The 20907-nt window shown below is 44.8% G+C and overlaps 1 protein-coding gene across 1 annotated transcript in view; it reads left to right on the forward strand.

Annotated features, from left to right (window-relative positions):
- The first annotated feature begins 4831 nt into the window (after nucleotides 1-4831).
- Nucleotides 4832-20907, forward strand: part of ZNF652 (zinc finger protein 652) — a 52703-nt gene continuing 36627 nt past the window's right edge. Inside the window, exon 1 of the mRNA XM_042914767.1 lies at nucleotides 4832-5058. The gene's annotated coding sequence lies outside the window, so the exon portion shown is untranslated. The remainder of the gene's footprint in view (nucleotides 5059-20907) is intronic.

Consider the following 20907-nt stretch of genomic DNA (forward strand, 5'->3'; position numbering starts at 1 on the left):
CCTGAGTCCAAACTTCCAGAGAGCAGAGACCACATCTGTCCATTTTGCTTTGTAGGGTATCCAGCAAAGGGCTGCAGCGCAGTATCACAGAGAAGTCCCGGACTTGAATCCTGGAGACCCACATTGTAGCTCTGGCCGTGTGGCCCTTCAAATCCAGGCCTCGTTTTTATTTGCTGTTGGAAAAAAAAAAAAATGAAAACAGCATTTTCTGCCCTTTCTACCTGCCAACGACGAGGGAAGGATGAAACGATGTGATGTAGACTACAGATTTGTAGAAATTGTCACATGAACATGAACATGAACACATGTCACATTTTTTAAAAAATTATAAAACGCATTTTCATGTACAGAGACCATGGCTTCGGGGGGTGGGGGGACTGTAAGCCAGAAGATGACCCAAGGCCATGTTGCAGCCGGAAACCAAGCTTTGACCGAAGGGACACTGACCATCCCCATAGCTTCCCTCATCTCTGCCCCCAACGCAAAACAAATGTATTCGTGGGTCTGGCCTTTGAGGGTATCCTCTCTTCTTCTTCTAGGACTCCCTGGCATTTAGCTTACCTTTTTTTTTTTAATAATTTTTTTTAAATTTATTTTTGAAGGAGAGAGAGACAGAGCATGAACCGGGGAGGAGCAGAGAGAGAGAGGGAGACACAGAATCTGAAGCAGGCTCCAGGCTCTAAGCTGTCAGCAACAGAGCCCGATGCGGGGCTCGAACTCACGAACTGTGAGATCATGACCTGAGCCGAAGTCGGACACTTAGCCGACTGAGCCCCCCAGGCGCCCCTAGCTTACCTTTTTAAAACAAGTAGGGGTGGGGGGAGGTGAGGGGGCACCGAATGAAAGTACCCTTGGCTCACATCCCTGTAAGATTGGACATAAACACAGACCTGTGCGCGACACCTCATACACACGCAAGCCTTATGGCAGAAACGCAAAAGCCCAGCTTTCTGACTTGTCTCTAAACACCGTCACTTGGAGATATGAGAAAAAGTGAGTAAAAAAAGGAGAGCCCGGGCCAGCTTTATCCATTCTGCAAAGGGGGCAGCTTCTTGTATCGAGGGCTTTGAGATAGGAACCGGATAGTGCTTCTCAGCAAAGGAAGGGCATTGTAAGATATTAACGAACAAAGTCAACTTTCTCGAATAGAATTCCGGGCGTCACATCTGGAAGACTCATAAGAACCGGGTAACGCCGGCTGTTACAAAGCCTATTTGTAGGCTTTTACGAAGTCTAATAGGTGAAAGGATTGAGCGAGGGTTGCGGCACCACGAGAATGAGAATCTAAGGGACTATGACCAGGCCCCCGGTTCCAAGTCTGGTAGAACCGTCAAAGTGTGCAGATCTTCATACTAAAACTTTTTATTGTTTATTTATCGTCGGAGTAGAGTCGACATGCAACGCCACGTTCCTTTCAATGCCACGACAGGGATTCAGCCTCTACCGTATGCTGGGCTCACCTCCAGCGTGGTCACCACCCGCCACCATATAATGCTATTACCGTATCATTAACTACACGATTCTCTATGCTGCGCCTTTCATTCCTGTGATATATTCATCCCGGGACAGGAAACCTGCATCTCCCACTCCCCTCCTTCCCTTTCGCCCAACCCCACACTTTTTTCCGCTCTGGCCACCACCACTGTGTTCTGTGCCTTCGTAGGTCTGATTCTGCTTTTGCTTGGTCAACTCATTGTTTTGCTTTGTAGATTCCACTTCTAAGTGACAGCATATGGTATTTGTCTTTCTCTTAGTTCACTTAGCATAGTGCCCTCCAGATCCATCCCTGTTTATTGTAAGTGGCAAGATCTCATCTGCTTTTATGGCTAATATTCCTGTGTGTGTGTGTGTGTGTGTAGTAAACTTTTTTTTGTTTTTGTTTTTGTTTTTTTAGTGGCTTGTACTGGGTTTTGTCCACTCTCCCACTCTCTTTTTTTTTTATTCCTAATTTATTTTATTATGGAAGTATAATTGGTATACAATGTTATGTTAGTTTCAGGTATACAGGATTGCTTCAATACTTCTTTTGTTTAAGATGAAATTTATTGTCACGTTGGTTTCCATACAACACCCAGTGCTCATCTGCACAGGTGCCCTCCTCAAGGCCCATCACCCACTTTCCCCTCCCTCTCACCCCCCATCAGCCCTCAGTTTACTTTCAGTTTTTAAGAGTCTCTTACGGTTTGCCTTTGTCCACTCTCTTAATGAAGAAATTAGTGAAGGACTATCCAAGGCCAGGAAACCAGGGTGAAAGAAGCCTGATGTTCCAGTAAGGCCAGATGTAGGTGCTAAATGTTGTCTGTAATGCCTGCTGAGCTATAATGCCAGCAGCTGAAGAAGGGAGGCATGGAATGAGGGAGTCTGGCTGAGAGCAAATGCTCCTTCTTGTGACATGTTGAGCGAGGACACTGGCCGGTAGCCCTCTTCTGTGGGTCGATGCACGAAAGGGAAAAGTTAAGGGACAGCAGAGAAACCGGGATCTCCTTGCTAGCCCAAGACCCAACTCCTTCCAAAGTACCAGTCACCAAGGCCTCGAATACACGGGGACGAGTCCTAGGGTCCTGGATTGAAAAAAGGGGGGTGGGGGAAGGAAACGTGAAATAAAGGAGATGCAAATGTAGAACTGAATATTAAAATTATTCTCTCTCACTTGCCAAGGCTACCTGTTTTTACTCCACAGGAACATGTAGCAGTTTTTCGGAGTCAAACCCTCCATTGTTTTCTGGGGTGAGTGATTGACTGAGCCATTAAACATTCCTTGGCCCAAATTTCCTTCACTGGGAATAATTCCTGTCTTGCCTGCCTCACAGGATTGTTGGAAGATCTGATGAGATAATGGACGTAACCTCTCTGCAGAAACCATAAAGCACTCCTCAAATAGAAAGTAATAATATGACTATTCTAACTACTAGGAGCCCTTCAGAGGGTTGGCCTGTGAGTGGAGAGTCATAGAAGCTTGGAAGGTTACCTCTCTAGCCTTTGTTCTGCACTTCCCTCTTCCAAGCTGGATTGCCCTGATCGGCAGAGTAGGGCATTGATCAAATGTCCTAGAAGGCAAAACTAGACCTCCCAGTCAGATATTCTGGGCTCACCACCCCCCATGGATGCCAAGTTCTTTTTTACATTAAATCTGAGTCTTCCCTTTTTTTTTTTTAAGTTTTCTTTTTTTAAGTAATCTCCACACCCAGCACGGGGCTTGAACTGACAACCCGAGATCAAGAGTCGCACGCTCCACCAACTAAGCCAACCAGGTGCCCCTAAGTCTAACGCATGGTTATTTCCTCCTGCTCTGCCCTGAAGCTTTTCTCTCTACCTGCTGAATTAGGACATCATTTTTTCGTGTTTATCCACTGAAGACACTCACTACTGAGGAACACGACCCAAAGGTGCCAAATTACACTCTCTGGAGTGTGGAGTCCAAGTGTAATAAAAAAAACCTGTTTTCAGAAGGGCCCAAGGACAGAGCTAGGCCTTGTGTATCAAGTTTCAATCTCTTCCCTAACCCTATGCCAGATTCGGGTCCTTTCACTTGCTGTAGGACTAGTTTTGAGGGGCACGGGTGGCTATTTTGGCGCGAAGTAGCTGCACCATGTTGAAAATGTATAGAGAGGTAGGTCTTAATGCCAGGACATTTGTTAAGCGTGCTTTTAATAACGGAAGTTGGATGAGGAGTTCCAATGGAGGTAAGATTTGGGAAACATCAGGGGGGTTTGGTTTATGGTGGGGAAAGGTCAACCTCCCCCTCCAAGCTGCCCTCTTGGGTCCTCTCCTCCTTGGGCCTTCGCCTCACCTGCTTTACTCCCCCTCTCTGTACTCCAAGCACTTGTAATTATGATCACCCGCTCTTGGCTCTGAACTTGGATAAATGCTACCTTGTTAGCTAATAGTACCATTAATTATATTAATGATTAATAGCTAATTAGTCATAATGCTGTAATCCTTTCAATGGAGGGCTCCTTTCTTATAGCAGTTCTGTGCCTCAAGCACACATGCATCCCCTTCCCTATTCCTGGCCGCAGAACAAACGTGGCTCTAAGTTGGTGTTTCTGACCACTCCGGCAATCTCTAAATTTCTCCAGTGTTTACTAGTTGTCCCATCTATCTAGTGAACGACCACTACTGCTTATATTTTTACCTGCTTTATTTCTGTCCTCTGTCACTCACACTACCCTCCAGGAACAGAGGCCGCAGTCAAGATTTTTTTTTTTTTTTTTTTAAATTTCATAAGCCAAGGGCTCTCTTACTTCCGAGTCTCCCTTGGGCCCGCTTTCCTACTTTGGTCCCCCTTCTTCACTTTACCTTCCCCTGAATCCTCACCCGCCCCTACTTCAGGGAGGCTCCCACCCTCTGCCCCAAGCTCCCTCCCACTCTGCGACTTGGCTTCCTTTCAGCAACCACGCCCCCAGACCCCGGGAGGGCGGCGCGCACGCGCAGTCCACGCCTTTACCTGGGCGCTCGGCAGTGGGCGGAGTGGGGGAGGGCGGGGGTGGAGCGGGAGCCGGCGGTTATCTGGGCGGCGGGGCGCTCACATTGTGGCAGCGGGGAGAAAAGGTGCGCCGGGGCCGGCCCGAGGGGGCTGCGCATGCGCGCCGCCGCGCCCAGCGGCCGGGATGCCAGGGGGGCGGGCGGAGGGAGGTGTCGGCTCCCCGTTGGGCGGGGGGGCGGGCGAGGGACGGGGCCGCGGGCGCGCGCGCGCTCTCGCCGCCGCTCGCCCTCCCTCCCTGCCCCCGGCTCCGCACACACAACCACACACGCACACCCCCTCCCCTGCCTCCCTCCCCGCGCGCCGCCCGCCCCGCCGGCCCCGCTCGCCCTCGCGCGCTCGGAAGGGAGTCGCGAGACGTCGGAGCGGCGGCCACGTAGCGCTGCGGCGGCGGCGGCGGCGGCGGCGGCCGAGGCCGGGTCTGCGGAGCGGCCCTGAGGACAGACGTTGGGCGGGGGGGAGGGGCCGGCCCGGCCGGCGGTTGTTACTCGAGCGCCGCGGCTACAGGCCCCCCGCCGCAGGATGGACCGCCGAGGCGGCGGTCGGGGCGGCGGAGGCGGAGGCGGCCGGCCAGGGTGAGTAGGGGCCCCTGCCCCCCACGCACACGCCACAGTCGCGGCTGCGCCCCTTGCAGCAGCCCTTCCTCTCCGCCGCCCGCCGGGCCGGCCGGGGCTCGGGCGCCGGGTTAACCCTTCGCCGAGGCAGCTGCGTGCGCTAGGCCGGAGCAGCCCCCATCCGGCGGGGAGGCCCGGGGCGCTGCGCTCCTCCGGCCGCGAGCTCGGGCCGGGGGCGCCCGCTCCTGCTCCTTCGCCCCCTCGCTCCCGGACCCGGGCCGGGCTCCAGTTTTGCAGAGAGCCCGCTCGCCCCGAGGCCCGAGGGGAGGCTGGGGTTGCCTGGGTTAGCGGGCCGAGGGAGGTTTGCACCGGTCCTCCTGCGAGCCTTCCCCTGCCCTGCAGCTGGTGGCTTGCACCCACTGCCTCCCCGGCCCTGCGGCTGCGCCCAAACCTCCAACCCCCGGAGTATTGTGCCGCCTGAGATAAAATGCATCCAGTGTATACCCGCCCAGCACTCACCCCAGAGGGTAATGCAGACCTTTCTCCTCCCCCACCTCCTCCACCCCTCCAATCAGGCTCTACTTAAGATTCTTAGATGGGAGACAGTAAAGGTAGTGACACCCCCGTTACATCTGCGCCGAACATGTTCATTGTCGAGGGATGTCTCCTGTAGAAATGATAAATGCCCCTGCCTCACCCTCGAAGTCTGTCTTCACGATTTGAGATCCCATATGCTGTTCTTTGAAGAGGGCCAGTCTTTGATCACATCTAGTACATCCCTCCCCCACAACACACACACACACACACACGCACACGCGCGCACACACACACACTTCCTGATTGCCAGAGCAGCCCCTGTCATCGCGGATCCATTGTCAGGAATGGCTTGTGCCAATCAAAGGAATGTGCTCTTGCCTTTGGAAAAGGATTCTTTCCACAACCATGTCCTCAGGATGTTCCTGCGTGAGTCTGTCTCTGATTGTCCCCATGTTCAAGCGTCGTTATCAGAGTGTTTTGCTGATAGGCATCTCCTGTGTACCCTCAGTAATCACTGAGTGGTGCTTTTTTCCTCAGTTGATGAGATACATAGGGTGTGTGGGTATTTCGTTTATTTTGTGATGAGGTTTAACATCAGTCGTCAAGGTGCAGTAAATAAATAGGGTAATAATTTGGGGAAGAATGTGTATTTTTTTCCAGAGATGGCCAGGCCTGTATTGTTCTGGGAATGGCAACTAGCACATGCTTTGTTGACAACATGTGTATGCGTAAGGAATGAGGGGCTGGCGTGTGTGTGTGTGTGTGTGTGTGTGTGTGTGTGTGTGTGTTGAATGCAGGTGATGTTCCCGCCTCCGGCTGATTTGAGAGTGGTCAACTGAACCGTGATGGTCGGGACTGGCAGGGCATCTTGGTTGTCTGTATCAGGACTGTGCACATGTATTCAGATAGATACTACCTTTAGTATACTTTTGTTTAAAATGTGCACCTCTGAGTTGTAGGGATTCTGGAAATGTCTGCTTCAGCGGTTCTTAACCTTTCTGTGGGGTCACCGAAGCCTTTAGGGGCTGTCTTCTTAGTGAAAGAGACACACACAATTTTGTATGCAATTACAGTCCCCTTGAAGCTAGTCCTGGGACCTCAGGTTAAGATCTATATTATGCAAAAGTGAAAGGAACTTGAGTTCTGTGTTTTGTTTCCCAAGGTTTGGCATTACAGTACTTTGGTTCTGAGCAGCAAGCTCAGATAACAAAGTGGATTATATATGTATCCTTGTGTTTTGTTCCTTGATTACAGTGGGTCACGTATTTGTAAGGCATCATTCCCTGTCTTCCTGTAAGAAGGAGATGTGCGAATTTCAGAAAAAGTTAAAACTGGACTCAAAACAATTTGTCCCAATTTGACCAATGGATGATGCATGCTCCTTGCACCGTATTCTAAATGCAGCACATTTCAGCATCAAAGTCGGTGGTCTGTTTCATGATGACTATCCGGAATGTTTATGTGTTGATTGAGGTTGATTTGGTTTCTTAAAAGAAGGCTTTATCATTCCCATAATAGAGCACCTTCTCCGTGCAGAGTTTTTCCACCTTTATTAAATATGATTTCATGTCTTCATTCAGGGTGGCACTGCCATCAGAATCATCTTCTTTTAAAGTTTTGGTTTAATGGAAAGATCTGAACTGCAGTTAGGGAATTCGGTCTCCATGTTTAGAACTTAGAACTGGACAGTAACGTTGCACCATCCTGGGATAAATATCAGCTATTCTTGTTTAAATCACTCTGCATCCAGCTTTTGCCTTCTGATTATATTTCAACCAAGAGAGATTTATTCCAGCTTGTGATGGTGCTGTGATGGGCAGTGACATTAAAGAAACACAGGCCCCGGCTTTCTGGGAGCTTACATTTCCAACAATATTTTTTCCATAAAGAATCCTTTGAGACCTTCATATTTTTTGCGTTTTTTTGGGGGGTTCTGAGAGGCCGAGGAATTCATGGTATTAACAGCTTTTTGGAAGGCAAGGGAGCCTTGGAATCTTGCAAAGAACCTGTTCCACACACCTGAAGAATAGCATTTATTCTAATAATTATGCCGTGTACCCTATGAAGTTTGAAAGCATGCTGAGATTGCAAATATTGCACTTTTTATTATCTCATAAACATGCTTGAAGTGGCTTGTATTACAGGCTTGTTTTATATTTTTTTGTTCATGTCATGCCTGAAGTTTTACTGTCGGAAATTATTTGCCTATCCTAAGCCCAGACCATCTCAGAGTTGCAAATATGTTACTTTTCTTTGTCAGCCTAGTGTGGTGCCAGATCGTTAAAATCTCAGGGGGGCAGTGTGCTTCCTTGATTGAATATTGCTGCACCGCTTCTAACTAGTCGCTTACCTAGTTAAACACCCACACACCGCAGAGCAGCTGATCCTGTAACACCTATGGCTGTGAGACCAGAGTTCTGACTGCCAGATTCAGAGCTTGGAAGGGTGGAAAACAGTCGCCTAGCAGTGGAACACTTAAGGAGTAGTAGCGCCAGCAGGTCACTCGTTAATACAAACAGCTTGCTTTAGCTTCTTTAACACCCTTCTTCAGACACCCTTCCCTTAGGACGTTTCAGATCAGCAGCTCCTACTCAAGGGAGACAGCACCTACTTTCCGCAACTGTGGCCTCAAGATCCGAGTCGCGACGCCCAGAGCTGTTTCCATTTCTGCTCTGAGTATGGGAAGTAATCTTGTAGTGTGGTAAGACGATACTTTTCAAGTCTGTAGAAAACAGTTGATCAGCAGCGCTACTGATGGGATTTTGCTTTTGAATTGTCTGGAGCCTATCGAAGAAGTAAACTGTGAAAGCGAACGGTTTAAAAAAAAAAAAAAATCACCCTTCACTCCAGGCTTTTAGCAGTTACTGGCTGTATGGCAGCGGGCGTATCACCTTGATCTCTCTGGCCTCAGTTACCTCACCAGGAGAATGGGATTTGTTATGAAGATTAGAGATGCTGTGTGCAAGCTTCTGGCAGTTCCTGGCACATGTACCTGTTAAGGAGGCAGTAAATGGCAGGAATGGCTGCTGAGGGAAAATGCAGATCATTCTGGTTTGCAAGAGGTCCGGTGTTTCACTTGTGCAGATTTGGGAGGAAAAAAATTGCAAATATTTGACTTGGAGTGCACCGGAGTCTTGCAGGTGCAGTGTGCTTGTTGGAACTTTGATTTGTTGCTCTATGGCTGGCTGAATGTGGTGGAGACCGTAAGACTTAGCTCCAGTTTCTACAGCGCTTACCCGCAGGCTGTGCTTGTTTTAAGCGTGTTCAGAGCTTCTGTGGTGAAAGGGGTGTTTCGGGACGTTAACGTATCTCGGTGCGTTCTGTGTCCAGAGCTGAATCATGTGCAAAGCCTTGTGTAAATTGTCACGGCTAACGTAAGCCATAAAGTGCTCGGTAGAATCAGTGAAGACATCAGACGCTTATTTTAGTTAATCTGTTTGTTTATAGAGCAGTTAGGTTTGATTTTAAGAAACACTTAGGGACATTCTCGCCTAAAGAATTCCCACTGCTCATCTGAGGTTTTGATCATAAACTGTCATTAGGGTTATAAGTCTGACTGCCTTAGGCATTTTTGCTTCGGTGGGTGAAGGAAAGAACAGTCAAGTCGCCTTACCTGGCAGATTTTATCAACTCTCTGCTTTTGGCCTGTACCTACAGATTGTGTGTGTGTATCCCTAGCCTTGTTTTTAGCCCCAAAGGTGGTTTTGTAAAAATATGACATTTTTTTTTCCTCTTTAAAACATAGGGTAAGAGATTGATTACTTCGAAAAGTAGATTCGAGGGCATGTGTACGGTTCTATTCAGTGCATGGAGCTTTTAAAATAGAATTTCTTGGGTTCCATAGAATTAAATTATTCTGTCATTTTTGCCGGATATCGTTGTGATAAGCCAGCGAACCCGCAAGAGTTACGTAGAGACTTTTCAGATAAGGTAGACACATCAGTAATGCATTAGGATTTACCTCAAGGGAATCTGTTAATCCCTGTTTTCTTGTATTATTGAGCCACCTAGGGGCTTTCCCATCAATGGAAATCAGTCACTAGTATTGGATTGCTGATAAAGAGGGATTGGCAAATAATGGCCTTAGATTTGCCTTAGGTTTTGCAGAACACTTGAAAAAATTTAATCTTGGCCAGATGTATCATAATAAGAGGACTTGAGCCAGGTGAGCCCAGACTGACTAAACAAATAAAATTGGGATGATTGAGCTACGTGTTTTTTTCTCAACCAGACTACATTTTGCTAAGTAAACTTTCTCTGGGGACGAGGGTGCTATTTTTCTTTTTAGTTGTTTTAAATGTTCTATCTGATTTTTTAAGAGACAGAGAGGGACAGTTCATGAGCAGGGGAGGGGCAGAGAGAGAGAGAGAGGGAGACACAGAATCGGAAGCAGGCTCCAGGCCCTGAGCTGTCAGCACAGAGCCCGACGCGGGCCTCGAACTCGTGAACTGGGAGATCGTGACCTGAGCTGAAGTCGGACGCTCGACCGACTGAGCCACCCCAGGCGCGCCTGTTTTTCTTTTAACTGTTATTTTTTCTGGTGTACTGGCGTCACGGGGCCTAGTGGAGAGCGAGGTGCTTCTGAACGTTTCTTGGTAAACCAGTCCGTGTGGTGAGAAGGGATTGTTGGAACAGAAATAGAAACGAGGCAGGGTGCGGCTCCATTGCCTGACTTCGGGGCCTTGCTCTGCATGTGGCATCCGAGGGTCAGTACTCTCGGCCGGATTTGTTTCATAAGGGTAAACCGTGTTGGGTGATTCCCTTTTGTCTTGGATGCTAGTCGTGGATATAGTCGTGAAGAGCTTTGGAATTTAGACTTTTTCAGCTTTGGAATTTTGATTCGGTTTTGGGGATTCAGTGGCATATAACTTCTTAATTACCCTGTGTGGCCTACGAAATGAGTATAAGTAGGCCCTCATGAATTGTTTTCGTCCTTTCAAATGTGCCATTTTAACGTGTCTCAAGTCACGTCAGTGGCCTGTTTGACACATATGATAAAGTGTTGGGTTTTTGGAGGGGGTGAGGAGTGTGTGTGTGTGTGTGTGTGTGTGTGTGTGTGTGTGTGTGATGTTTCAGTTGTACGGATAAATCTGTGTTTTTTTTTACCCAGTTCCTCCTAAGAGGAGGGGATTTGAAGTTCCCTTGCCTGAAAGATCCTTATTAGAGAGCCGGGCAGTTTTCTTTGTAGCCTCCAGAGCAGACAGAGTCCTCCAGATAAACTCAACAAAAGTTTGGAAAAAACCTAAATGTCCATCTGTATAGAAATTGGGTAAATAAACTAGGGTATGTTCACGCAGCAGGATAAATTTTATAGCCGTAAAAAAGAATGAGAAAACCACGTATGGCTGTGGAAAATCTCTAAGCGGTGTATAAGTGGAGTACAGGATTGCTCATTTGATTTGTGTGTGGTGTCTTTCACTCAAAATTATGTTTATAACATTCACTCTTACTTTCGCGTGTAATAACTCATTTTGCCTCATGTAATATTCAGTTGCATATACTGTAATAATTTATTTGTCCATTCTCCCATTGATGGGCATTTGGGTTATTTCTGGTCTTGGCTGTCGTGAGTAGTGGTGTTCTATCCGCTATACTTTCTTCTTAAAATGTTTGATCCATGTGGATGTATACCTAATAATAATTTTTTTTTTTTAATTTAGAAAAGTGTCCCTCACCTCTCCGGAGGGAAATGATAATGCCCTATTTTAAATTACATTTTGAAATATTTAGTGGGAATGATTTCAAACCATTTTTTAAATGGTTTGAAATTTTCAAACCTAGCTTGGAGTTGTACCATATTAAGAGAATTCTGAAGTCAATCTACAAGCAAACCCTATGTATTTTCATCCCAAAAGAGGGGCTTAATGTGACAGAATAGGTCTTAAAAATAGTTACATCTCTTGAAAGGTTTGTCTTTGTAACTGCTAAATATTTCTTTTACTGCTTCATTTCAGAATATTCATATAATAATCCTTCTTGCATTGCTAGTTATTAAAAGTGTTTAGTTAATATTTTTATAACCGTGGTATAATTAAACTTTTTGGAAACTCGGGGTTTTAAACACATAGCAACAGGAGAAATTTACGGCAACACAGTCAACCTGGTGTTGAATATTTTGAAATTTGGTCGCCCTGCCGGGTTGGTCGGTGGAATGTAATTGTATGTGCCCACGAACCATAATAACTGCTGAGGCGTCGTCATTTCCATTGAAAACTGCATTTGATCACATTTTTTTTTTTTTTGCTGTAATTGCAGTATTGCCATTTTCTCCCTCTTACTGCCCAAACGTGGAAATCGCGATTAAAATACAAATTTATAAAGCAGTAGTTCAACCAAGGGCGATTTTACCTCCGGGAGATAGTCGGCAAGGTCTGGAGATAGCTCTGATTTGACACAAGGAGGCCCTGGGCCAGGGGGGGGGCGGGGGGGTGTGGTGGGGCTACCGGCCAGAGATGTGGCTAAACATGCTACAGGGCCCAGGACGGCCCCTCATAACAAAGGATGATCTCTCTGCTCTAACACGTCAGCCGCGCTGAAGTTGAGAAACACTGCTATGAGGCACCTCACTGGGCTGATGCTACGAGGCAGGTAGCAATTGTAGCATTGACTTTGTTGGATTTAGCACACTGAAGTCACATTTAGTTTATTTAGTCTACAGAAGAAATAAGCTAGGTAGTTTTCTAAACTGTAATAAGGTTTTATTTATTTATTTATTTATTTATTTATTTATTTATTTATTTTTAGTTTATTATTTTGAGAGACCGTGCACGCGCACATGAGCAGGGGAGAGGCAGAGAGAAAATCCCAAGCAGGCTCCGAGCTGTCAGCCTGGAGTCCAGTGCAGGGCTTGAACTTAGGAGCCTTGAGATCATTGACCTGAGCCGAAATCCAAGAGTGCCACGCGTCACCAATTGAACCACCCAGGCGCCCCCAAGGCAGACACATTTTAACTTTTCTGATCCTAATGGGCATCTCCTTCTGCTCCAAAAGAAAATATTTGCTTGTTTGACATAAGGTATTTAAAAAAAATTTTTTTTCAATGTTTATTTATTTTGGAGAGAGAGTGAGAGCGTGAGAGAGGGAGACCCAGAATCCACAGCAGGCTCCAGGCTCTGAGCTGTCAGCGCAGAGCCCGACGCGGGGCTTGAACTCACAGACCGCGAGATCACAGCCTGAGCCGAAGTCGGACGCCTAACCGACTGGGCCACCCAGGCGCCCCTACGTAAAATATATTTAAATCTTGTAAGTTAAACTTAATGTTGCTCAGAGACAACAATGGTCAAATTAAATTTGGAAAATACATGCATAGTATAAAAAATTTCTACTTCCATGTGGCTGGTTTCTTCCGGTCAGGTCGTGGTAAAGGACGTATACACTCGTGCCCCTGTTCCACCTTGTCGGGTATTGTAACGATGTCCAAGAGGTAGTTTGTTCTGCCTCCCATTCTCTCTCTGACCTTTTCATCAGCTCCAGTGGAAAGTTAGATTTTTTTCTTTGAGGATGACTTCTAAGGTCAGGTGGTGAACAGGTTTTAGTGAACACTAAAAAGATTTGTCCACAGAGGCCAGATGTTGCAGAATGGGACCGTTCTCCGTCTAAAACTGTTTATTGAGTTCTCCATAGCGCTCTTTCTCAAACTTTCTGACCGTGACCCACAGTAAAAAGCAGCGCGTGTGTGGTCATGGATGTTCTCTCACATCGAGTACCCCTACCCGCAGCTGAAGCAAGACTTCATGAAACAGTGCTCACCTTGCCCTTACCATTTGTGAAGCATTCTGTTGTGTTTTTTTTTTTTTTAATTCTATTTCATTTAAAAAAATTGGGTTGGGTCGGGCAGTTTGAAAATCACCTCCCTATATCGTCCTTAACAAAAAGCATTTTTTTTTTAATGTTTACTTATTATTGACAGACCGAGCATGAGCAGGGGAGGGGCAGAGAGAGGGGGAGACACAGAAGCAGAGGAAGCAGGCTCCAGGCTCGAACTGTCTGCACAGAGCCCGACGCGGGGCTCGAACCCCCTAACTGCGAGATCGTGACCTGAGCCGAAGTCAGACACTTTGACCCACTGAGCCCCCCCGGGCACCCCATATAGAAAGATATTTTTAGCTGTATAGTATAACTTTCTTTAACACACAGCCTGGTTTAGACAATCATTTGCTTATGTAGAATGAGTACAGAATAAACGTATAGCAAGGACTCAGTGGTGAATGTTTACTTCTGTGTGAAAATCAGACTCCAGGGTGGAACTGTGTTTCAGAGACCGCCCTATCAGAAAAGCACTTATCAGAACCTCGTTCTCCAGAAGGATAAAAACTTAAAAGTTACATGGTTGGCATTGTCTTTCATTTCTGTACCCAAAGTTATATATAGTGTCTGTATTTTTGCTACTTATCAACCTTTACAAAGCACTTGCCATTTAATCCTCATATAACCCTTTGAGGTAGTGTATTATTACCCCATTTTACCAGCAGGGAAATTGAGACAAAGTGAGGTTATGTAACTTGCCAAGTTAAATATGTTCTTTTCTTGGCAATGAGATTTTATAAGAAAGGACCCATTAAATCATTTTATTTTGCTAATTAAAAACTGAAGTTTAAAAAAACCGAATTTAAAAGCCCAGAAATATTTCTGACTTTCAGAACCCAGAGACTGCGTAAGGCATTCGTTTTAATTTTTAAGTTAATGTACAGTGAAATTGACACTTTGGTACGTGTGCAGTTCTGTGAACATCAGTACATGTTACGGACTCGTGTAACCGCTGCCACAGTCAGGAGACAGAACGGTTCCGTTGTCTGGAAACACTCCTGCCACAGTGCACTCCCCCACCCTCCGAACCTGGCAGCCGTTGATCTGTTGTTCATCATGAGTGTTTTCTCTTGTGGAGAATGTTACCTAAATGGGATCATACCGCGTGTAACCCTTTGAGACTGCTTTCAGCATAATACCTTTGAGATTCGTCCTAGTTTTTGTAGGTATCAACATTGTGTTCCTTTTTATTGCCAAGTAATATTCTGTCCTATTCTGTGGATGGATCGCACTGTTTTTCCATTCACCTGTTGAAGGCCATTTGGATTGTTTCCAGTTTTTGGTGATTCTAAGCAAAGCCTCCGTAAATGCTCACGGACGGCTTTCAGAGCGACTGTAAGTTTTCATTTCTCTAGAGTGCATACCTAGGAACAGGGTTGCTGGGTCATGTAGTGTGTATGTCAGGTGTGTTTTCCAGGGTCAACGTGCTCCTTTGCATCCCCACCAGAAACCTGAGAGTTCCAGTTCTGCATCTCTGTCAGCACCTAATAATGGTCAACATTTTTTTGATTTTAGTCATCATTTGGAGCCTTATGACCAGAATCTGGGTGGTAGGCCCAGCTCTACCGTCAGCCAGCTGTTGACCTTTAAAGGAGCCATTTAACTTTTCTGAGCCTCTGTTTCCTTGTCTCTCTTATAACCGAGAATATCGAATGTGTTGTAAGTTCTCCTGCAGTTCCCAAATCCATTGATTTGGAATGAGAAGTCCTTGACAAGAGGACAGATTTGTGTTTGCTTGTGCAGAAAAAGCCTACTGACCCGTCTTCTGAGCTAAAGTAAGAACACTGTAAGCAGTATACATATTTATAAATAGAATCCATATGAAATTACTTGATATTTATAACTATAGTTAGTCGTTTGGAGCTAAACGTGACATTGTGATGGTGTGTGTCACATCTATAAGCAACAGTCATGTAGCTAATGTTACAGTTAACGTTGGCAGCCTATAATCTTTTGGCTAATGTTGGATATTTTTATATCGTAATTATTCCTTAGCTCTCTAGGGTTACAGTTTGCGAAATTTAATAGCAAATACTTTGCCATTTTCTTTTTCTTTTCTTTTTTTTTTTTTTTTTTTTTGAGAGAGAGAGCATGTGAGTGTGAGCAGGGCTGGGGCAGAGGGAGAGGAAGAGAGGCAGGGAAGGAGAGAATCTTAAGCAGGCCCCATGTCCAGCTCAGAGCCCAACTCGGGGCTCGATCCCAGGAAGATGAGATCATGACTTGAGCTGAAATCAAGAGTCAGGCACTTAACCAGCTGAGCCACCCAGGTGCCCAGAGGATCACATTTTTAAAAAAGATTACGTATTTAGCTACTTGTCTTTAATGACTTTTTGTGAGTAGCAGACAAGTTGCCTCAATATAGCATTAAAAAAATAGCTTTATTATTTTTCTAAAGAATTATACATGCTTATTTAAAACTAGGTAAGGATTTCAGAAAAATACAAAGAAAAGAAGTATCTCCTTCCCCATCCTTACTCTATCCTGAGACATCTCTCGGTATGACTGTACAAGACATACTTGTAAGGACATGGTTTTACATTAATGAGATGACATGAGCCGGCTCTTTAGTCTTTTTTTTTTTTTTTTTTTTTTTTTCTGATGTGGACATACTTCAGTGTTAAATAATATAAATCCATATCACATCTGGATGGCTACGTAGTATGCTGGTGTCTGTGTGTACCATTATTTATGTTTCAAGTTTTTTGTTATAATAAATAATGCTACAGTGAATGCCCTTGTATACACATCTTTTTATGCTTGTGGCATTATCTTCTCTTGGTGAATTCCTTGATGGCTAGGTCCAAAAGAATGCACACGTCACACTTAGGAAAATAGCACTGAACCCCTCTAAGGAAGGTTACTCCCTACTTAGATAATCTGCTGTGCCAGGCAATGTCGTACATCAGGCTATTTTGGCATTAGCCAGTTTGGGATTAAAGCCATAAAACATATGTACACATGTTTGTACATGGGTCCTGCTGAAAAAAACCAGCCCATTCGCTAATTGATAGTCTTTGCCAAGTAAACCCGAGAATGTGTAAAAACATCAAAGCCTTAAAAAACAAAGTTTAAAAATTACTTTGGAGAAAAGTTAACTGATAAAGCAACCTGCTTTTTTAATTCAAAGGGAATCTTTTAATTAAAGTGATTATAAATAACTCAATTTGTGTTATTCCAATAAGTTCTGTTAAACATTTTTTTTAAATAATTTTTAAATTTTGGAATAATTTTAGGCTTTCAGAAAAATTGTAGAAAGAGTATTTGTCTACTCCTCATCCAGTTCCCCTTACTGTTAAGTTCTTACATAACCTTGTTAAAGTCTTACATAAACTAAGGAAACAACATTGGTATATTACTATCAACTCCATATTTAACCCAGAGTTCACTAGTTCATCAACAACTATCCTTTCTCTATTTGGAAACATCCTAAATCAGGCTTTTAAACTCCGTGCTTAAATGAACTTGAATATCTGTTCATAGATTAATTTTAGTCATACATTGTATGTACCATACGTAATGTGTCTGGGTCTGTATTTAGACAAATATAACTCGTCTTTAGCACTAGTATCTCTGAAAGTTATCTTTTGACATTTACAGGCAGTTTTGCCCAAGGCCATTTTAGGGTAAACTTGAAGATTTTTTTCTCTACCCGTCTGTGTTCCATATAGAAATACGGGGTGTCTGGGTGGCTCAGTTGGTTAAGCATCTGACTCTTGATTTCGGCTCAGGTCATGATCATGCGGTTCGTGAGTTCGAGCCCCACTTCGGGCTTGCACTAACGGTGTGGATCCTGTTGGGGATTCTCTCTCTCCCTCTCTGCTCTTACCCCACTCATGCTCTCTGTCTCTCTGTCTCTCTCTCTCTCTCTCTCTCAGAAACTTTTAAAATAAAAGTAAGAAAAATACAATCTATAACATGGATGAGTGTAACTTGCACAGGGGTACCCTTTCCCATACAGTTACGAGTTGCTGTCTCCAGGAGCACATGAAAAATAGCCATCTTTTGTTTACTGGGAAATTAACTTGTCTCTTAATCACAGGTAGTGGTCACCAGTCTACTCTGCCTATAACGTCTGTAATGACTGGCTCTGAGAGAATTTTAAGTATTAGGTGGTTCTTTAAAAGTTTTTTTTTTTAATGTTGATTTATTTTTGAGAGAGACAGAGACAGAATGCGAGTGGGGTAGGGGCAGAGAGAGAGGGAGACACGGACACAGAAGCAGGCTCCAGGCTCTGAGCTGTCAGTACAGAGCCCGACGCGGGCCTCGAACTCGAGGACTGTGAGATCATGACCTGAGCCAAAGTCGGACGCTCAACTGACTGAGGCACCCAGGCACTCCAAGTATTAGGTGGTTCTTGAGGGAGAAACAGGTGCTGGCCTTGAGAAAGAACACCATTATACTTGGGTATCTTTGACTCTACGCTTTCTAATGCAGAGAATCCTTCCCGAGGTAAACCATGGCATCTAAACTCATATTAATTTGAATCACTCCTGGAAACTGTTTGGTTTATGGGAGAGGAGGAAGGAATTGGGAACATTAAAATAGATGTGGATTTATTTATTTTTTTAATATGTATTTATTTTTGAGAGAGAGAGACAGAGTGCGAGCAGGAGAGGGGCAGAGAGAGGGGGAGACAGAATCTGAAGTGAGCTCCAGGCTCTGAGCTGTCAGCGCAGAGCCCGACGTGGGGCTTGAACTCACAAACCACGAGATCATGACCTGAGCCGCAGTCGGTCGCTTAACCGACTAAGCCACCCAGGCACCCCAAAATAGATGTGGATTTTAAAAAAATCACTTTTCTTCCTGAATAAGTGGGACTCCTTGAGTGTTCCCTCCATCAACACGCCACATTTTTTTTTTTAATGAAAAAAAAATCCTCTTAAGCATTCTAGGAAACAAAAATGTGATCCAGAAAAGCTTCAAGAAGAAGGTGCATTTGAGCTAGGTCTTAAGAGATGGCTAGGATTTTATAATTGAATGATGGGGGAGCAGCCATGTTACAGTTAGATGGAAAAAATGGCATAGTCAAAGATTTCGAGGTAGAAACAGTCAAGGTGTGTTTGAGAGAGGGCACAAGGATGTTAGACGGGAGAGGAGGCCCTTGGGAGCTAAAACTGAAAACGTCAGTTTGGCTCAAAACTTTTGGAATGCTCTGCTGAGGAGTGGTAGCTTATTCCAAGGCTTTAGAAACCAATAAAGATTTTGTAGCTGGGGAGTTACATGATCCACATTCTTTAGGAAACTGGGGTTTAGAAGATCTGTGTAATGTGGTTTGAAAGAGGGAGTCAGACAGACCGTTACAACCTGTGTACGAGGTGATTAGGGCCTGAACCGGGAGGTCGTGTTAGCAGTCGGAACAGAGAGGACAAGGCACTTGGTTAAACGAGTACTTGCCGGCTCATGAGAGAGAGGAGTGAGGCGGAGGGAAGAGCCAAAAAGGAACACGAGGTTTGGAGCCTCGGTCAGAGGCTGCAGCTGATTCACTGGGACCTTCGGCGGACTTGACCGTAAAATAAAAACCGAGAGGCAATAGCGTCCTGGAATTGGGGTCACACACGTAGTGTTGTGCTTTTCGAAACAGAAAACAAACGTGCCGCGTAGACTTGAGGACACGTGGTATTTGCTGACCTAGGATAGAGGGAGCACACCACGAATGGAAGGAGGTAGGTTTTTATGTAACGGCTGAGAGCCGCGGTTCTCTCCCGACCGGCTTTTGTGCGGTGAAATGCTTCAGACCGTTGTGCCCGCGGTAACCCCGCCACCGCCACGTTGACTGAACAAGAAGAGAATCCTGGTCCCCTCACAGGACAGCAAGTTTTACGCAACGGTCTTTCCGTTGGACCCGTGTATGCAAAGTGACAGACCCTGCTATGTCGTGTATCAGCCAGAGAATGCGCAGGAGGCCGTTTGAGTGCCAGTCCCTACGGAAACCTCGGCTGTGGCCTTGAGCAGTGTAGGTCTGAAACCTTACCTGCAGCCAGATGTACATAGTTCCACGTAAAGGCAAAAGAAGGTTGTGGTGTTACCGTTCTGTCCTTGAAAACTTAAAAAGCAAAACCCAGCAGCGGCTGCTGCCTAGAAGGTTGGATTCCAGTCTTGACCGAGCGGTGACCTTCCCAGGCAGTTGTTTTACTCCTATCACGTTTAATTTTTCCTTTATTTTTGATCATTGTGTGTGAACGTATTCGGATTATAGTCTTATTAAGGCAGAAATACACCGTATTGACCACATTATAGTTTTTAGAGATAACGAGTTTTGAGTTGGATAAAGAGAAAATGAAGCAGTGGTCCTAATGTGAAGGAATTTTCACACAATATTTTATTTTCTCTTTAATTCCATAGATCAGAATGTCAATTTAGATTTAATTGTAGTTGTTGTTATATTTTTTTCTACGTTGTCAGATTAGGGTTCTGTATGTTTCTAAGTTATGATCCTGGTTTTTGGTCTTTTTAAAAGGAGGTAAGGCTGCTTTTGAATAAAGCCTTTTTATGTTACAGAAATTCTCCAATATAGGGACACCTGAGTGGTTCGGTTGGTTGAGCATCCGACTTCGGCTCAGGTCATGATCTCACAGTTCGTGGGTTCGAGCCCCGCGTCGGGCTCTGTGCTGACAGCTCAGAGCCTGGAGTCTGCTTTGGATTCTGTGTCTCCCTCCCCTGCTCTCTCGCTCTCTGTCTCTCAAAAATAAATAAAAAATTAAAAAAAGAAACTCTCAAATATAAAAAAGAAAAAAGAGAGAAATGTGATAAATCTAATTTGTCCATCTCCCAGCTTCAACAGTTATCTCTACATGGCCAATTTTGTTTCATTCATATATATATTTGCCTTCACTATACTCCCTTTTCCAGTTCCTTTGAAGCAACTCTAGGGGCATCTGGCTGACTCAGTTGGCAGAGCATCTAACTCTTGATCTCTAGTTTGTGAGTTCGAGCCCCATGTTGGGTACGGAGATTACTTTAAAAAAATTCTAGACATTATGTCTTATTATTTATAAATCTAAGAATTCTTTCTGAAAAAGACAACTGCAATACCATTATTACATTTAAAAACTTCCTGAACATCATTAAGTATTCAATCGGCGTTTATATTTTTCAATGAACTCATAATTGTTTTTCCAATTTGTTTTTTCAACAGACATAGGCTAGAATGTTGAATTAGGGTCCAAAGAAGAGTGATTAGTTAATTATGTCTGTTAAGTCTCTTTAATCTATAGGTGTGATCCTTCCTTCCTTTCTTTTTTTTTTTTCTTTTTTTTTCTTTTTCTTTTTTTTTTCTTTGCAGTTTTAGTTGAAGGATCTGGATCATTTGTTGTGTAGTTTCTCATAGTCTGGATTTTGCTGATTGCATCCATGTGGTGTCATTTAACATGTTCCTCAGTCCCTTTTACCTTTTATAAATTTGTTCTTAGATCTACAAGCTTTCTTTTTCCTTTTCTTTTTTTATTAAGACATTTTTTCATGTTTATTTACTTTTGAAAGAGAGAGAGAAGGAGTGTGAGCGGGGGAGGGGCAGAGAGAGAGGGAGAC

Source organism: Panthera leo, chromosome E1 (genome assembly GCF_018350215.1).
Source record: "Panthera leo isolate Ple1 chromosome E1, P.leo_Ple1_pat1.1, whole genome shotgun sequence".
NCBI classification, from domain to species: domain Eukaryota; kingdom Metazoa; phylum Chordata; class Mammalia; order Carnivora; family Felidae; genus Panthera; species Panthera leo.